The 6,185-nt window shown below is 36.9% G+C and overlaps 1 non-coding gene across 1 annotated transcript; it reads right to left on the bottom strand.

The window, feature by feature from the left end:
• Positions 1–5,869: 5,869 nt before the first annotated feature.
• Positions 5,870–5,943, bottom strand: TRNAN-AUU (transfer RNA asparagine (anticodon AUU)). The gene has a single exon. It is a non-coding gene; the product is annotated as a tRNA-Asn (tRNA).
• Positions 5,944–6,185: the final 242 nt, after the last annotated feature.

Here is a 6,185-nt window from a genome sequence, read left to right as displayed (position 1 = left end):
CCAATATCTCTCTTTTGCAAAGAGCTGCGCATTGGAAAATTCAGGGCTATGTCGTGTAGATGATGGCCTAACAGGAGGCTTTAAAATTTTCTTTCTAGTGTCCTTCGTTTGGGAGAAAAATGCAAAGGTACAAGACAGCTTTTCCTTGCCAATATCTCTCTTTTGCAAAGAGCTGCGCATTGGAAAATTCAGGGCTATGTCGTGTAGATGATGGCCTAACAGGAGGCTTTAAAATGTTAATTCTAGTGTCCTTCGTTTGGGAGAAAAATGCAAAGGTACAAGACAGCTTTTCCTTGCCAATATCTCTCTTTTGCAAAGAGCTACGCATTGGAAAATTCAGGGCTATGTCGTGTAGATGATGGCCTAACAGGAGGCTTTAACATTTTCTTTCTAGTGACCTTCGTTTGGGAGAAAAATGCAAAGGTACAAGACAGCTTTTCCTTGCCAATATCTCTCTTTTGCAAAGAGCTGCGCATTGGAAAATTCAGGGCTATGTCGTGTAGATGATGGCCTAACAGGAGGCTTTAAAATTATCTTTCTAGTGTCCTTCGTTTGGGAGAAAAATGCAAAGGTACAAGACAGCTTTTCCTTGCCAATATCTCTCTTTTGCAAAGAGCTGCGCATTGGAAAATTTAGGGCTATGTCGTGTAGATGATGGCCTAACAGGAGGCTTTAAAATTTCAATTCTAGTGTCCTTCGTTTGGGAGAAAAATGCAAAGATACAAGACAGCTTTTCCTTGCCAATATCTCTCTTTTGCAAAGAGCTGCGCATTGGAAAATTCAGGGCTATGTCGTGTAGATGATGGCCTAACAGGAGGCTTTAAAATTTTAATTCTAGTGTCCTTCGTTTGGGAGAAAAATGCAAAGGTACAAGACAGCTTTTCCTTGCCAATATCTCTCTTTTGCAAAGAGCTGCGCATTGGAAAATTCATGGCTATGCCGTGTAGATGATGGTCTAACAGGAGGCTTTAAAATTTTAATTCTAGTGTCCTTCGTTTGGGAGAAAAATGCAAAGGTACAAGACAGGTTTTACTTGCCAATATCTCTCTTTTGCAAAGAGCTGCGCATTGGAAAATTCAGGGCTATGTCGTGTAGATGATGGCCTAACAGGAGGCTTTAAAATTTTCTTTCTAGTGACCTTCGTTTGGGAGAAAAATGCAAAGGTACAAGACAGCTTTTCCTTGCCAATATCTCTCTTTTGCAAAGAGCTGCGCATTGGAAAATTCAGGGCTATGTCGTGTAGATGCTGGCCTAACAGGAGGCTTTAAAATTTTCTTTCTAGTGTCCTTCGTTTGGGAGAAAAATGCAATGGTACAAGACAGCTTTTCCTTGCCAATATCTCTCTTTTGCAAAGAGCTGCGCATTGGAAAATTCAGGGCTATGTCGTGTAGATGATGGCCTAACAGGAGGCTTTAAAATTTTCTTTCTAGTGTCCTTCGTTTGGGAGAAAAATGCAAAGGTACAAGACAGATTTTCCTTGCCAATATCTCTCTTTTGCAAAGAGCTGCGCATTGGAAAATTCAGGGCTATGTCGTGTAGATGATGGCCTAACAGGAGGCTTTAAAATGTTCTTTCTAGTGTCCTTCGTTTGGGAGAAAAATGCAAAGGTACAAGACAGCTTTTCCTTGCCAATATCTCTCTTTTGCAAAGAGCTGCGCATTGGAAAATTCAGGGCTATGTCGTGTAGATGATGGCCTAACAGGAGGCTTTAAAATTTTAATTCTAGTGTCCTTCGTTTGGGAGAAAAATGCAAAGGTACAAGACAGCTTTTCCTTGCCAATATCTCTCTTTTGCAAAGAGCTGCGCATTGGGGCAACGATTTTGTGAGAAACATCTTCACCCTTAAAAAGAGATTTTCTTAATTCCTTACCTGTGTGATAATTAGATATCACCTTGTTTTCGCATTAAACAGACTTCCACATGAGAAAGCAGCAAGGATGCAGTGGCGTTAATGTTTCCTGGTGTCAACTTGTATTATTTCAGTAGACATTGAAATGAGGATGCATCTTGCTGCCTTTCCAATGAAGCAAGTTTAATTTAGTAATAGGTGAAAAACCATCCTTACAAAGGTGTTAATCAGAGACTTGGCTTTGTGGACACTTTTCAGAGAACAAATTTGTTAGCATAAAAATAAAGCCAGAAAATGAAGAGCTGTTTAATCACTCAATTGGATTTTTCTGCCAGCATATTTTTTTTCTCTGCAAACCACTGCTAAATTGTGCTTCCTAGCTGTTTTTATAAAATCAATGAATCAAATCTAACTCTGATTACATCAGAGAAGGCCAGGTACCCTACACCATAAGAGGCGGTTTGAAATTTTGACTTGTCTACTTAAAGATCACCAAAATCTGATAACAAGATCAATTACATCCCTGGGTGGGATTGAACCACCAACCTTTTAGTTAACAGCCGTACACACTAACTGATTGCGCCACATAGACACTTTGCGAAAGTGCATACTGACAAAGGCTAATAAGCATTCATCTAAAACGTTTCCTAGAAAAACTTTAAAAAGTCAATAATCTGGAGAGTTTTTGTAAGATGTTTCTTCCATCAACCAACGAAGAAACACATTGGTACTTTCCCATGATGAGTGAGTGCTTCAGGATCTCTTGCACTTACATGTGCAGCAGAGTACAGCAATGGAAGCATGCTGGGCTCATAACCCAGAGGTAGGCAGATTGAAACTATCCTCTGCTGTATGCTTTTTTTTTTTAATTAAAGTAATCCAAAACTGGGATTGATATTTTGGCTCTTTTATTTTTACTTAAAGTACAATAACTTTTACCATTTTAATTTGTTTTAATAGTATATTGACAGTATTGTTTTCTTTCAAAAATCCACTTAATTTTCTTTACCCTATTATTAAAATGGTAATTGACAAAAACAAACTACATTGTCACCAGAAGAGCAATACAAAATGTACAAGTGATATATTAAAATCATCTTTCCAGCTTGAATTTCAATGATGCATTGGGGCAACGATTTTGTGAGAAACATCTTCACCCTTAAATAAAGATTTTCTTAATTCCTTACCTGTGTGCTAATTAGATATCACCTTGTTTTCGCATTAAACAGACTTCCACATAAGAAAGCAGCAAGGATGCAGTGGCGTTAATGTTTCCTGGTGTCAACTTGTATTATTTCAGTAGACATTGAAATGAGGATGCATCTTGCTGCCTTTCCAATGAAGCAAGTTTAATTTAGTAATAGGTGAAAAACCATCCTTACAAAGGTGTTAATCAGAGACTTGGCTTTGTGGACACTTTTCAGAGAACAAATTTGTTAGCATAAAAATAAAGCCAGAAAATGAAGAGCTGTTTAATTACTCAATTGGATTTTACTGCCAGCATATTTTTTTTCTCTGCAACCCACTGCTAAATTGTGCTTCCTAGCTGTTTTTATAAAATCACTGAATCAAATCTAACTCTGATTACATCAGAGAAGGCCAGGTACCCTACACCGTAACAGGGGGTTTGAAATTTTGACTTGTCTACTTAAAGATCACCAAAATCTGATAACAAGGGAAATTAGGTCCCTGGGTGGGATTGAACCACCAACCTTATGGTTAATAGCCGTACATACTAACTGATTGCGCCACAGAGACACTTTGCAAAAGTCCATACTGACAAAGGCTAATAAGCATTCATCTAAAACGTTTCCTAGAAAAACTTTAAAAAGTCAATAATCTGGAGAGTTTTTGTAAGATGTTTCTTCCATCAACCAATGAAGAAACACATTGGTACTTTCCCATGATGAGTGAGTGCTTCAGGATCTCTTGCACTTACATGTGCAGCAGAGTACTGCAATGGAAGCATGCTGGGCCCATAACCCAGAGGTAGGCAGATTGAAACTGTCCTTTGCTATATGCATTTTTTTTTGTTAATTAAAGTAATCCAAAACTGGGATTGATATTTTGTCTCTTTTATTTTTACTTAAAGTACAATAACTTTTACCATTTTAATTTGTTTTAATAGTATATTGACAGTATTGTTTTCTTTCAAAAATCCACTTCATTTTCTTTACCCTATTATTAAAATGGTAATTGACAAAAACAAACTACATTGTCACCAGAAGAGCAATACAAAATGTACAAGTGATATATTAAAATCATCTTTCCAGCTTGAATTTCAATGATGCATTGGGGCAACGATTTTGTGAGAAACATCTTCACCCTTAAATAAAGATTTTCTTAATTCCTTACCTGTGTGCTAATTAGATATCACCTTGTTTTCACATTAAACAGACTTCCACATGAGAAAGCAGCAAGGATGCAGTGGCGTTAATGTTTCCTGGTGTCAACCTGTATTATTTCAGTAGACATTGAAATGAGGATACATCTTGCTGCCTTTCCAATGAAGCAAGTTTAATTTAGTAATAGGTGAAAAACCATCCCTACAAAGGTGTTAATCAGAGACTTGGCTTTGTGGACACTTTTCAGAGAACAAATTTGTTAGCATAAAAATAAAGCTAGAAAATGAAGAGCTGTTTAATCACGCAATTTGATTTTTTTGCCAGCATATTTCTTTTTCTCTGCAACCCACTGCTAAATTGTGCTTCCTAGATGTTTTTATAAAATCACTGAATCAAATCTAACTCTGATTACATCAGAGAAGGCCAGGTACCCTACACCATAACAGGGGGTATGAAATTTGACTTGTCTACTTAAAGATCACCAAAATCTGATAACAAGGTCTATTACGTCCCTGGGTGGGATTGAACCACCAACCTTTTGGTTAATAGCCGTACACACTAACTGATTGCGCCACAGAGACACTTTGCAAAAGTACATACTGACAAATGCTAATAAGCATTCATCTAAAACGTTTCCTAGAAAAACTTAAAAAAGTCAATAATCTGGAGCGTTTTTGTAAGATGTTTCTTCTATCAACCAACGAAGAAACACATTGGTACTTTCCCATGATGAGTGAGTGCTTCAGGATCTCTTGCACTTACATGTGCAGCAGAGTACAGCAATGGAAGCATGCTGGGCCCATAATCCAGAGGTAGGCAGATTGAAACTATCCTCTGCTATATGCATTTTTTTTGTTAATTTAAGTAATCAAAACTGGGATTGATATTTTTGCTCTTTTATTTTTACTTAAAGTACAATAACTTTTACCATTTTAATTTGTTTTAATAGTATATTGACAGTATTGTTTTCTTTCAAAAATCCACTTCATTTTCTTTACCCTATTATTAAAATGGTAATTGACAAAAACAAACTACATTGTCATCAGAAGAGCAATGCAAAATGTACAAGTGATATATTAAAATCATCTTTCCAGCTTGAATTTCAATGATGCATTGGGTCAACAAATTTGTGAGAAACATCTTCACCCTTAAATAAAGATTTTCTTAATTCCTTACCTGTGTGCTAATTAGATATCACCTTGTTTTCACATTAAACAGACTTCCACATGAGAAAGCAGCAAGGAAGCAGTGGCGTTAATGTTTCCTGGTGTCAACTTGTATTATTTCAGTAGACGTTGAAATGAGGATGCATCTTGCTGCCTTTCCAATGAAGCAAGTTTAATTTAGTAATAGGTGAAAAACCATCCTTACAAAGGTGTTAATCAGAGACTTGGCTTTGTGGACACTTTTCAGAGAACAAATTTGTTAGCATAAAAATAAAGCCAGAAAATGAAGAGCTGTTTAATCACTCGATTGGATTTTTCTGCCAGCATATTTTTTTTCTCTGCAACCCACTGCTAAATTGTGCTTCCTAGCTGTTTTTTTATAAAATAACTGAATCAAATCTAACTCTGATTACATCAGAGAAGGCCATGTACCCTACACCATAAGAGGGGGTTTGAAATTTTGACTTGTCTACTTAAATATCACCAAAATCTGATCACAAGTTTAATTACGTCCCTGGGTGGGATTGAACCACCAACCTTTCGGTTAATAGCCAAACACACTAACCGATTGCGCCACAGAGACACTTTGCAAAAAGTGTATACTGACAAAGGCTAATAAGCATACATCTAGAACGTTTCCTAGAAAAACATTAAAAAATCAATAATCTGGAGAGTTTTTGTAAGATGTTTCTTCCATCAACCAACGAATAAACACATTGGTACTTTCCCATGATGAGTGAGTGCTTCAGGATCTCTTGCACTTACATGTGCAGCAGAGTACTGCAATGGAAGCATGCTGGACCCATAACCCAGAGGTAGGCAGAT

Source organism: Pseudophryne corroboree, unplaced genomic scaffold (genome assembly GCF_028390025.1).
Source record: "Pseudophryne corroboree isolate aPseCor3 unplaced genomic scaffold, aPseCor3.hap2 scaffold_527, whole genome shotgun sequence".
Taxonomy (NCBI): Eukaryota; Metazoa; Chordata; class Amphibia; order Anura; family Myobatrachidae; genus Pseudophryne; species Pseudophryne corroboree.
This window is presented reverse-complemented; position numbering and strand designations above follow the sequence as displayed.